Here is a 13,278-nt window from a genome sequence, read left to right as displayed (position 1 = left end):
TTTTGTTGTATTTTCAAGTGTTATTTACTGATTTTGTTGTTGCTTGCGAGATAAAAATTTGTAACTAAAAATTTAAGAGAGGTAGAAATTCAATTTTGAAACGCATAGTAAAAGTTTAGAATGTGCGAGATGTATGCGAGATAATATACATATACTTAAAAGGCTTCTTAAACATGGGTAAAAGCACGCCAAATGACTTAAGAGAGATAAAAATTCGATTTTGGAGCACATAGTAAAAGTTTGAAACGTGCGAAATGTGTGCAAGATATGTGTGAGATAATACATAAGTACTTAAAAAGCTTCCTAAACATGCGCAAAATGACTCCAAAGGACTTGAGAGAGTTAAAAATTCGATTTTGGAACACATAGTAAGAGTTTAAAATGTGCAAGATGTGTACGAGATAATACACATGTACTTAAAAGACTTCCTAAACATGTGTAAAAGCATGTCAAAGGACTTAGAGATATAAATTTGATTTTAGGACACAAAGTAAATGTTTGGAACGTGTGTGAGATAATTCATATGTACCTAAAAGCTAAGGCTTCTTAAACATGCGTAAAAGCACTCTAAATGACTTAAGAGAGATAGAAATTCGATTTTGGAACATTGGTAAAAGTTTGAAACATGCGAGATGTGTGCAAAATATATGCGAGAGGTGTGCAAGATAATACATATGTACCTAAAAGGCTTCCTAAACATGCATAAAATGACTCCAAAGGACTTAATAGAGTTAGAAATTCGATTTTGGAACGCATAGTAAGAGTTTAGAATGTGCGAGATAATATACATGTACTTAAAAGATTTCCTAAACATGCAAAAAAGCAATCTAAAGGACTTATGAGAGTTAGAAATTCGATTTTGGAATGCATAGTAAAATTTTAGAATGTGCAAGATGAAGTTTGGAATGTGCGAGGTAATAGATATGAACCTAAGAGGCTTCCTAAACATGCATAAAATGACTCCAAAGGACTAGAGTTAGAAATTTGATTTTGGAACGCATAATAAAAGTTTGAAATGTACGAGATGTGTGCAAGATAATAAACATGTGTTTGCGCAAATTAGGGTCATCGAGATGTGCATAAGATGCTTACAATATGTTTGCGAAATTAGAAAAATAACTAAAACATAAAACGAAAATTCACTTTATTTTTTTCCATACTCCACTATATAACGAACAAAAATTAGAACATAAGTCGTCATCCTTAAATTTACGGTATGAAAATCAATACCTTCAAATTACAAAATAATCAACTTATTGTTACACACCAATATGATCACTTATTCTAGGAAAAGCGATTTTGTCTAATAAATGAAATATTAATCTATCATTGTTATACATCGAAAGACTCACATGAATCATGATCCAATGTCATACTAGAAGATATATATGAAAGAAGCAAATTACAAATCTTCCTTTAAGCGATAACACACAAAGAGTCTACAACCTATACAATTCATGCAGTATTGCCTTTCATGTTTCATCTTCTTTGGCTACACAACCTAGCAAGCTTGTTAGCAACTACAACATCAAGTTGAGCTTCCCTCTCAACAAACTCTTTCCTTTTCTTTGTTGAAACATCATGGGCGATCTTAGCACAATAGGTTCTGCAACAAAAACAATTATACATCAAACAAAGACAACAAATGCAAAAATGTTAGAATAAGTCAACATTAGAGCTTGCACAAACCTGTTGTGCATCATCAAGAGTTCGAGCTCATTGACATTGTAAAGACCCAACTCCTTATACTGAGTCGAAGTCATTACTAAATGTAAATAACATAATTAAAGTTATAAAGTTTGGCTAAAATGAATAAAACCTCGAAATTTTATTTATTGAAAAATCAAATCAAGGTAATGTGCGAAATGTAAACAAAAATTAAATTCCTCCTCGGGCCCTATCTACTTTTAAAGAAACGAAATAGTAAATAAAGAAAAACAAAAACTCAAGTACTAAATGCTTAAACGGGGTGTAAAGCGGAAGCAGAAATCCCTATGGCTCGCCACGGTCACTTCTGGTCGCCCGTCAGCTTGCCCTTGCCCTTACCCCTGCCTCTACCTGAAAACGTGACATGGAAAGAGTGAGTATAAAATACTCAGTAAGGGACCCACTACTAGTCCCACTAGGTGCCTGTTAACTTCCTATTAGAGTCCTGAAAATGGTACCCAAAAACTGGCACGTTCCCAAACACGTGCAACATGCGCTCCCGTAGGAACGGAATTTGGTCTTCGGTGTCCCGAGGGAGCACCTAGGACATACTGGTCTGTAACGAACCCGGAGGAAACACTAAGACAATCGGGCTGCGAGGATCCCGTCGAATCACTCGAATCATATCTATATCCATGCTAGACTGGCGGTCCCGTCGGACTACGCAGTCCTAAATAGGTGGTGATCCCGAAGGACACCTATGCAGGTACGACTCTAATAGGCTAAGCTAACAGGTACCCTAACCATAGCATACATATACATAACATCATCATGAAATCATATCAGTCTAATCATCATATCACATTTCATCACGAAAATCCAAACATAAAGCCATAACCAGCCATCATCACATTAAACCATGCTATCATATCAAATCACGTCATCAGTCACACCATGCCCTTATTAATTAACATATCGTTATGCAGTCTAGTCCTCAACTGCATAACTAGAAATGCATGCAGTCTCATGATTCTAGTCGTAGAGCTAGTAGTAGAAATCTCTTACCTGGAGATTTACTCGACGAGTCCTAACAGCAAAAAAAAAAAAATGCGCTTTTCAAGCAGCGAGGTCCTAAATGTTTAATAACGCCAAATTTCATAATTAATTCACCAAACGACTCAAGACCCAAAAATGTAGTTGAGATGACTTACCCTAGGTCGAGGTTGCAACGCTTGAGCCCTTACTGAAGAAATTCAACGCTCCAAAGTCAGTTGGTCCAAGGTGTTCCTTAAGAGAAATAATTTAATTTAGTCAAAATTAAATTATTTAGGTTAAAATTCAAGTCTTGGCTGGGTACGCTAAAAACCCATTTGTCTTACCAAAAACTTACCAACGATAGGTGGGGGAAAGGACCAAAAAGCTAGGTGGCTCCAAATGGGCTTGGCAGCTCGGCTGAAAGGAAGGAGACACGGTGCGGCTCGACTCGGGCGCAGGCGCGGCTCGGCTCGGGCGCAGGTGCTGCGCGCGTGCGGCTCGGCTGGCGATGCAGACGCGGCCGGGTCGGGTTTACACATGACGAGGCGCGGTGCGGGTTTCCGGACTCGGGCGGATCGATGAGGTTCGCAGGTCGGTGCGGATCTACTGGGTTGCAGATCAGTACAGTTGCGGCTTGTCTTCGTCGGCTTCGATGGGTGGCGCTCGGCGTGCGACGGCGTGGCTGAGCAAGCGGCTGGGCGGTACGGCTCTGCTTCACACGAACGGCTGGCGCGGGGTGATTCGGCTAACTCCACTGCTGGCGCTCAACGGCGTACGGGTTGTGGGTCGACGGCTACCCTTGGCGAGATGACTCGACGCTGAGGACTGCTGGAGACGGAAGCGACGCTCAACGTGCGACGACGAACGGTGCGACTGATCGAGCGGCTTGCGACGGCTGGTTTCGTGGCGGCCGCTGGCGGAAGAAATCGGCTGGAGAGACACGGCTCGGCTGCGCTTCGCGAACCTCGACTCGGACGCGATGGCTGGCAAAAAAACTCGGCGGCTCGGCGGCTGCGGTCGGCGGTGATGGCAGCGGCGCGACTAGGGTTTCCAACAACAATTTAGGGTTAGCTTCCCTTTTCTTCTTTTTTTTTTTTGAAGAAGATGATGGGTTTTTATGGTGCACGGGTCCCTAGGCCTTATTTAAACACCAATTAACCCCACCTTCTCTCTCCTCCTCCAAATCTCACCAAATCCCTCTTTTCTCTCCTTTTAATTAATTCTTTTTTCTTTTCCCAATTAAATCCTCACATCTCTCTCCTCAACCAACCAGACCTCTTTATTTACAAACAATATTTCTACCAATATTTCATCATCCAAATAAAAATAATTAAAATTTTCAAAACTTAGTTAATCACAAGGTCAAGATATAAATAATCAAGTTCTCAATTACAAACAATGTCCCCATAATTACACTTAAGACGATAAGTAAATTTCCTAATTGTTGGGGTTTTACAGACATTATGAACGACAAACTTTGATTATATAATTAAAAGAAATCAATAATTTAGGTGTTTTGCATCATAGATTGCAACCATAAGTTAAGAGTTAAAAATGGGAAAAAGAAAATGCGATTAAAATAATATAAGAAATAAGATATACAACAAAGATCAGATGGGTTATAATCATCACATCTTGTTATGGATAAAGGGAAGAGTCCACTGATCACTTGATTATACATTGCTCTATTGTGGGTAAAGGTTGGTCTTTTATCTTAAATGAGTTTGACTAACTCATTTACCTCTCTAAGAAGATTGACGGTTAGCTCTTAGAAGCACTACTCGAAACTTGCTTCAGGGGGAAGGCTAAGGTCTAGTTGGCTTATTGAGAATTTTAAGCTTGGGATACTCTTTTATTCATAGCATACAACACTTTCACTTATTAGAATTCATAGCTTGGGAGACTCTTTTCTTCATAGCATGCAACACTTGGCCTCTTAGTGGAGCACAAGTTATAAATATTTTTGGCAATAAGTCTCTCCCTTTTTTGGGAAGGGTTCTCTCTGCTCCTTGCCTTTAACTTATTCCTTTTGTCATGTTTCCTTTAGACCCTCATTTTATAGGAACTACCACACATGGTCAATGAATGATTACCAACCAATTAGCCCTCCTGCTATTACCAGAGCAAAAAGGGTAAATTTTCTCCCATTACTCATAGTCCACACCTTGGAGACTTCAACATATAATCCGATCTTTTATTTAACACCTCTTCAATCCACAAATAGTCATCCTCGTTCCTAAATGGCTTTATTCTTATAACCAATTTTGGTTAATATGAAGGAGCTAAAAATCATTGAGCAATTGGCTAACCAATCTACTAAAAAGTGACTAACACGAGCTTTAGATCTCAAAGTTCTCAAAAGCAATAAAAAAAGCTCTCTCAATTTTATGAGTACAATATTCGGACAATATGAATCATTCATTCTAAGATTCATATAAGATGCACTGCCATAGAGGAAGAAATCAAAAGAAAAGAAAAGATAATTCTTTTGGGACTTGATTCATCCTCCCTTCATTTGAATGACATGAGCCTTGTTGACACACAAGCTAATTAGAAGAAAAAAAATGCAATAGCCATTTTTTTCTTAAATGTAAAGCTCGTAAAAACATGCTTAAAGAGAAAAACTGTAAATATGCATTAGCAATGAAATATTAGTTGAAAACTTCACTAACTCATAGCCATCAGTCCACCAACAAACCTGTAGTCGATCCAACCATGACAAGACATCTAAAAATATGGCCAAAGATAGCTTGCACATGACAAAGAATCATGCGACCAAAATTAGCTCATGCATTTTTAGTACCCGCCACGATGGCAACCTCCAACCAATCCAATCCAACCATGATAGCATGCTAAATATACAGCCCGAGAATAGCTCACACGTGCTCCATATCCACAAGGAAACACGCGACCAAACAGAGCTCACACATACTTAGCACCTACCACAGTGTCAACATCCCGCTCCTATGTGCACATAGAGTCACCTAACCACGAGTTAAGCTAGGCTCAAAGGCATATCACAATCCTCCATCCATGTCCTCACCTAGGCTCAGGTTCCCAGATCTCTGGTCACAACCTCTTTTAGTCTCGGAACCCCTGACAACCATAGGTGTCGCTACGGAAACACATTCACCTAGCATTTAGGGTAATCACCAACATTCATAAAATCACATATTTCATGTTTAAAAATCAAACATGACCAGAAACACATTTCATAAAACCATTTTAAATCTTTAGCAACCAATACATGTTTTAAGAATAACCTTTCATTCAAAACATCCACGTTTAATAACAGATCAAGTATTCTTTAAACCAGTTGCCGTATAAATCGTGATTAATAGGTTCGAGTTCAAACATGCTTTCAAAATATAAGGGTTCATTGAAAATAGAAAGACATATTTGAAAACATTTCTAACGCATAGTTCATAATGTAATTGTATTCGAAGTTTTCACAATCATCATAGCATATTATAGAACATATATAGATTTATAAGGAAATACTTGAAAATAAGCCACTCACAGTCAGTATCTCTATCCTCCAGGGTCATACGCTTTCCCCACTTCAATTTGGCCTGAAACAACGATTAATGACCCTTAGTTATCTTCGCATACTAAGATACTACAATTATCTCTAAAATATTTTATCGTGACAACTCAAACTATTTATGATTCGATGGGTCGAAGTCTCTACTTTTCTTATTAACTTGGTATCATTCACCACATGCTTTAATTTAGGCTAAATATTTATTATTATTTAAACAATTCAACCTTGATTGAGAAAAAATCCAAGATTAAAACTTTAAAAATTAATCAATTGAACTTCTAAAGAAACCTCAATTAGATCCAAAATTAAATTAAAAAATTATTAATTTAATTACCTTAGCTTACCAAAGTTATCCAAATAGAGGTTGAAAAATTCTCTTAAAGGAAAAATTGATCACTTAAATCTTCAAGTTTTGTCAAAGGACCAATCATAACCAAAACTAATGAGGCGGCGACAACAAAGGGAAATCTTAGTGAAGAAAATGAGGAACATTTTTCTTTTTTCTTTTTCTTTTCAACTTAAGCATTTTAATGCTATTTATAAACCCCAAATAATAGCAATAATATTTAAGGGTATTTTCAAAAATATAAAAAAGTGACAAAATATTTACAGAACAATTCCAAAAACGGAAAAAGCCTAGAGGTCCACCGTGTAAAATACCAAAAATGTCCCATCAACCGCGCCATGAATAACACACACATAATATATTTGCGATCATTTAAATTTGGTTATTGTTTGGTACGTGATCGTTTAAATACGGTTACAATTTATACACGATCGTTTAGATATGGTTCAATATATACGCGATCGTTTAGATATGACTACAACGCGATCGTTTAGATATGACTACAATTTATACACGATCATTTAGATATGGCTACAACGCGATCGTTTAGATATGACTATAATTTATACGCTATCGTTTATATATGACTATAATTTATACACGATCACTTAGATATGGCTATAATTTATACACGATCGCTTAGATATGGCTACAATTTATCTTTTCAATTCCATCATTTAATTTTGTTACAATATCGTTTAGATTTGGATCCATTTTTTATAAAATCTGATACTTGATTTTTTTAATTCTTTTGATACACGATCGTTTAAATTTTTTTACACGACTGTTTAAATTTATTTACACAATCGTTTATATTTGGCTACTTTAATCCAAATATTTTTTTTCAAAATTTTTAATACACGATCTTTATTTTTTTTACACGGTCGTTTACTTTTTTTAAACGATCGTTTACATTTGGCTACTCCAATCTAAATGATTTTTTTTCAAGATTCTTTAGACACAATCTTTAGATTTTGCTATTTTGTTGTATACAGTCTTATACACAGTTGTTTATATTTGGTTACCCAAATGTAAACGCGTAAAAAAAAAGAAAATAAGAAAGACGATGGAAAGAAATCGCAGCGAAAAAAAGAAAACGAAAAGTAGAAAGACGATGGAAAGAAATCGAAGCAAAAAAACAAAGAGGAAAAGAAGAAAAACGATAGAAAGATTAAATGACATAAATAAATAATTCAAAAATAAGAAAGATGATGTAAAGAAATCGCAGAAAAGAAAAAGAGAAGAAGAAAAACGAGTGGTTGAATTTTAGTCTAGATGCTCTTTCAAAGAGAGAGAGGGTTATTTGAAGGTTGTCTATGTAGGTTTCAATGCTCAGCAAGTTGGATTTGAGGGCGATTCTTTTCATGTGATGAGCTTCAGAGAGCAGAACTTGGAATTCTAACTTGTCAATTAATTCAATTTCTACCGTGAAAAGTTTTTTGTTTTCCTCAAGTTGTTCTGTTCTTTGACCTTTCCATTCTTTAATGTGCTTTGACAGAGCTTTGAGGCTTTGTATAAAGGCATAACCAGGATAACCTTCTTATTTAGAATTGATCCACCAGCCTTGTAGGTTTTTCTTGAAATCTTTGTCTAGCAAGGAGTTGTCATAAAGTTTGAAAGGGCAGGGTCCCCATGTAATATGTGGAGTTTCCAGAACAATAGGAAAATGATCCGAGACAACTCTCTGAAGTGTTCTTGAAGAGTGAATATTGAAGAGATTTTTCCATCCTTTAGTGTATAGGAAGCGATCCAGACAGGAAAAAGTAGGGTTGATTCTGAGGTTAGACCAAGTGAAATTATTGTTCGTTAAGGGTGGGTCAATGAGTTCATTTGCTTGAATAAAGTCATTGAAAAAGGCCATATTCCTAGTGTCCAAGTTCTTTGTATTAGTTTCAGTTTCCCATCTAAAAATGTTAAAATCGCCAACTAATAACCAATTGCGAAGACAATGTTGTTGTAGGAGGGTGAGTTCATTCCAAAAAATTGATCTATCATTGCTTTTTGAAGACCCATACACAGAGGTTAGCCACCATTGGCCTGTTGAGTTGGAAAGGTTGATAGAAATGGAGTGAAGACCCAATTTGGTGTTGCTAACTTTGTATTTGAAGTCATTCCATATGACAATGATACCCATTGAAGAGCCAATTGAAGGAAGGGAGAGCCACTTTATTCCTTTCTTACTCCATATAGTTTGTGAATTGAATAATTGCGTATTGTTGATTTTAGATTCAGTTAGGATAACTACATCAGGGTCATAGGAGGAAATTAGATATTTTATTGATGCTCTTTTTGAGGGCGAGCCTAGCCCTCTAATGTTCCAATAAAGAACCTTCATGTGTTACCCATTTCCCCCAAAGGCCCATGGCTTGATACAAGCAAATTTTGATCAATTAACAGTAGAGGATTTGTAGATGAACTAGGAGCTTCTGAGGCATACTTTGAAGACAATTTGAGCTCGTTATCTTTTAACCAGTTCACCAATTTCAACTTGAAAGCCTTGTCTTCATCTTGATCATAGTCTGTGCTTGTGGTTTTTGATCTTTCAATAGTGAGATTATTGTTAGAGCTGTCAACTTGTGGGAGTATTCTTTTTCTACTATCTTTCATTTGACTGGCCTTATTGTGATTCACCTCTTCCAGTTTTGTCATGTTATTGTTGTTTGCATCCATTGTTTGATTGTTCTCTGATTTGTGTTGGGGATCTAAAGGGGAGATGGCTCCCATGTCAATCATTAGATGCAGTGGCTTGTTTTCATTTTCGCTTCCTTTTGAGATATTCAATTGGTCTTCATTTAAGGCTTGAGAATCATTCTTTATTCTGTAATAACTCTTCAATTTGGGTTTCCTTCGGCGACTATCATTATAAACAGATACCTCATTAATGGTCGAGATTTCCACAGATTTTCTTTCGAGATTTTTATTCAAATCTGAGCTGAAGGAGGTGTTGCATCCAGGGGACAAAAAAGAGACTTTTCTCTTGTAAATTCTTTTTGATTTTTTGGAGTAATGAATGGGATCCTGATCATTTTTCTTTCAATTTTTGTTCGAGAGGATCATACTCTGAATTTGATGAACTATCATTCTTGGCCTTTATGGGATTTGAGTATGAATGCTTGTCAGAGTTGTTATAGAGGTGGCCACTGAAAAATTTGGATGATTCCGGTGGGATTGCTTGGAAGCCATTGTAAGTGTATGCCTCAGCCAGGGGATTGCGTTCATCAAATTCTTCTGCAACTTTTGTTTTGAAGGAGCCATGAACTCTGACACTTCTTTCAACCAACCATCTAGCTTTAGGATGTTGAACGGTGTTGATTATAAAATTATCTCCAAATTCATCAGAGATCACAATATTGGCTGGTACAAAGCTTGTGTAATTGTATCTAACTTCGATCTTTGCATCAATCAATTTTTCCTACTCCAAGGTTTCTTTGGCTACTGCAAAGAAGCCTCCACATGCAATTCTAATATAGTGGAAGGTGTTGTAATTCCAAAGGTGAAGAGGGATGCCTCTGAACCGTAACCAATCGCTGTAACTAGGAACGACAGAATGGAAAGAGTGTGTATTGGTATTCCAACTTTCAAATTTGACTTGGTAGTTACCAACTGTGAACCATCCATTTGCATTTCTGTTACTGCATAAAAGCTTGGCATGTTCTAGAGCGAGGGAAAGGATGGCTTTGTCAACTTGAAATGGCTTGTAGGAGAATTCGATTTCAGGTTGCTTTTTAAGGGAGAACATGATTCGACCCTAATCATCATGGAAACATCTCCTGGTGATGATAACATTAGTATCAAAAGACTTCCCGGATAGAGAAAAGGCTAAATGGTTGTGGTTTGAACTTCTTTTGCTTGAGCTGCCTTCAAATGATGATTTGTATCTTTTTCTGTTGTTCTCATCACTGCCTTCTGATAACGCCTTAGCGTATGATTTTTTAGTTGAGTCTGAGTCAGATGATGATGAGGAGTAATGTAGAATGTACTCCTTTTTGATTTCAGAGCGAAGTCTTTTAGAAGGAGTGTCATTTCTGAAAGAAATGAGGGCTATGAAAGATTTCCACCCAAATTTGTCTGGCCCTTCAGGTACTAAAATGTTGCATTTCCTTCCTTTGCTATCAATTCTAAAGATTTATGTTGCGATACCTGTTTTACTTTTGTTTTTTTTTCTTTCTTACCCACATGAAATTGTGTTCTTGTCTTCTTTCAGTGAAAAAGTGCTTTGTTGTTGAGGTATCCAGCAGAGTTTTGAAGCAACTTCTAATCCAGTCCAGCGTGTCAGGGGAGATGTTCATTAAGAAGGACTTGTGGTGGCACACCTCGGTCAACCACATTTGGATGAAGCTTGTTTTACTATCCAAAGATAGTATGAACTCTTTTTGCTCGATTGGGACAAATTTTGGGAGTTGTTTAAGGAAAGCGATGGAACCGAAAGGTTACAAAAGTAAAATAAAAACTAACAGAGAGGAAGTTGAGTGGTACCTTTTTGGAAAGCGACTGCTTACTTAAAAAGGAAGGGGAGTAACGGGGAATTGAATGGATTAGGGGATGTTAGGTGAAAGAGTAAAGTTTGCAATGATAGCTGATGTAAGAGATCAGTGATCGGCGGCAGAAGTGACTTTGAAGAGCACCAAGTGGTAGTGTCTTCAATGCACTTTCAGTTGATAAGCATTCGTGAACTCCAGGTGTTGCTTGTGTTGCAGAGAGAGCTTGTTGAGAGAAAAAGTTACTGTAGCAAAAGCCATCTTCTCCTTCCCTAAAATACATTTGAATTTGCAATTTGGTATTTGTTGACAAATCTTTTAGACGCTAAATTGGTAGTTTAGAGACCTATAAGATGATTGGAAGTACAAGGACTTATTGACTACTTTACAAGCATCAAAATGATACTATAGCCAAATGGATTTTAACTAAAAACCTTATTATTATATACTAAAGTTTATAATTATGTTTGTGTACAGATTTTGTGGTAAAATTTGGAAGAAATATAGATGTAAGAACATGCAGAAAACAAATAGTTATCTATCTTGAGAAGCACTTCTCTGACATTTTTAAATATCAATGTATGTAGTTCAATAACGTTGAGAAAGTGTAACAATTAAGATATTATTGATACTGCAAATGTGACATTATTAATGTTTTTGTGACAAATTTTTAATGTTATATATGGGTAGAAGTTTAATTGATAGAAAAAGTCAACCTTTTTGTTATATAATGATAATGATAAATTGTCCTAAATAATGTTACCGTGATAGATAATAAATGTCAATAGATGTTTATTGTTAATTGAATTTATAAATCATGAAACAATTAATTATGTGACGCATTTTTCATTAGTCACCTATACACTTTCTTTGATTAGATGACCAAAAGAAAGTGTCAAGAAAAGTGGTTATGACACACTTTTAGAGTGCTGTAAACCAATTTTTGTAGTAGTAAGTAGTTTAAAATATCTTAAAATTAAATGAAAGGGGATAAAAGTAGAAAAAAGAAATTAAAAAATATTGATAAATACGTTGAAGTTCAACCAGTCAAATTGACATACAAAAGGGAGAAAAAGAAACAAACATCGGTCTTTAATTACTTGACAATCAACTTGATATGAACCAAAATGTCCTTGTGTTACTTCGGAGACCAATAACACGTTCAAGAGTTAAGAAACTATAGTTAAAGTTGACTTCTCACGTTAAAGAGAAAGTGAACTCAACTGAGAAGATTCGAGCAACAACAATTGATTATAAATCTATTGATCAAAAGATTTATAATTGGAGTTAGCTAACGCTGTAAGATGAAACCACTTGAGCTTTGTAACTTATTTAATTTTGTAAAATCGTACCATATTCTTTGGGATTTTATTATTGGACCCATAATTGGGGTTTGGTTCCTTTGAGTTAGAGGTAGAATGAGCTTTTTAAGTTTTTTTAGGTGTAGTAGATGAGTTGTAGGGAAACAAAATACAACACGTTAATTTTTTATAATTCAAGTTTTAGAGTTTTTTTCTATCAATAGAAATTATTTTCTAGATGACAGAGCTTGATCACCAACTTTTTGCAATTCTTGATTTAGGGTTGCAAGTCAAGAACATTTCGGTAAGTTTGATCATTTTGTTTGTGGAGTGTTTGAACTTAGAGTGAGAAACTAATTCTCCTTATCTCTTGATCTTCGATCCAAAGATAATCCAAATCTAATCTATTCTCTTGGGTTGTTGTCAAATTAATTTGGGGCTTTAAAATTTGATATTAGGGGTTCACTAAGTGAGTTCCTAATTTTCAAAGCATAGTGTCACGGGGTTAGATTGGGATAATTTGATTGGGATAATTTGAGAATGTAGCCATGTGACAATAGGTTCTAAATTGGGTACATATATGTTTAATTGCTTTCTATGTTGAGTCCAGTTTCTAAAATTAGAGTTTTTGTTTTGTTATTGTATGAAAAAGAAATTGACTTCTTTGTTTTGTTATTGTATGAAAAGAAAAATTGACTTTGAATTGAAGTTGATTGTCCGCAACTAGAAGGTCGGATTTGGAAAAGAAAATTGTGAAGAAAGTTTCAGATGGAATCAGAAGGAAAAAAATGGTTGAGCTTGCTACAGTAGAAGAGAATATTCGTGAATTTAGAAGGAAAAAAAGGTGAAGCAAGCACATAAAGCAGGCAAGTCAATTAAGCTGCTCAGTTAACAATTTTGAAATTGCATTTGTTTGATTATTTAAAT

Source organism: Cucumis melo, chromosome 11 (genome assembly GCF_025177605.1).
Source record: "Cucumis melo cultivar AY chromosome 11, USDA_Cmelo_AY_1.0, whole genome shotgun sequence".
NCBI lineage: Eukaryota > Viridiplantae > Streptophyta > Magnoliopsida > Cucurbitales > Cucurbitaceae > Cucumis > Cucumis melo.
The sequence above is the reverse complement of the archived record's forward strand: the minus strand, read 5'-3'. Positions refer to the sequence as shown.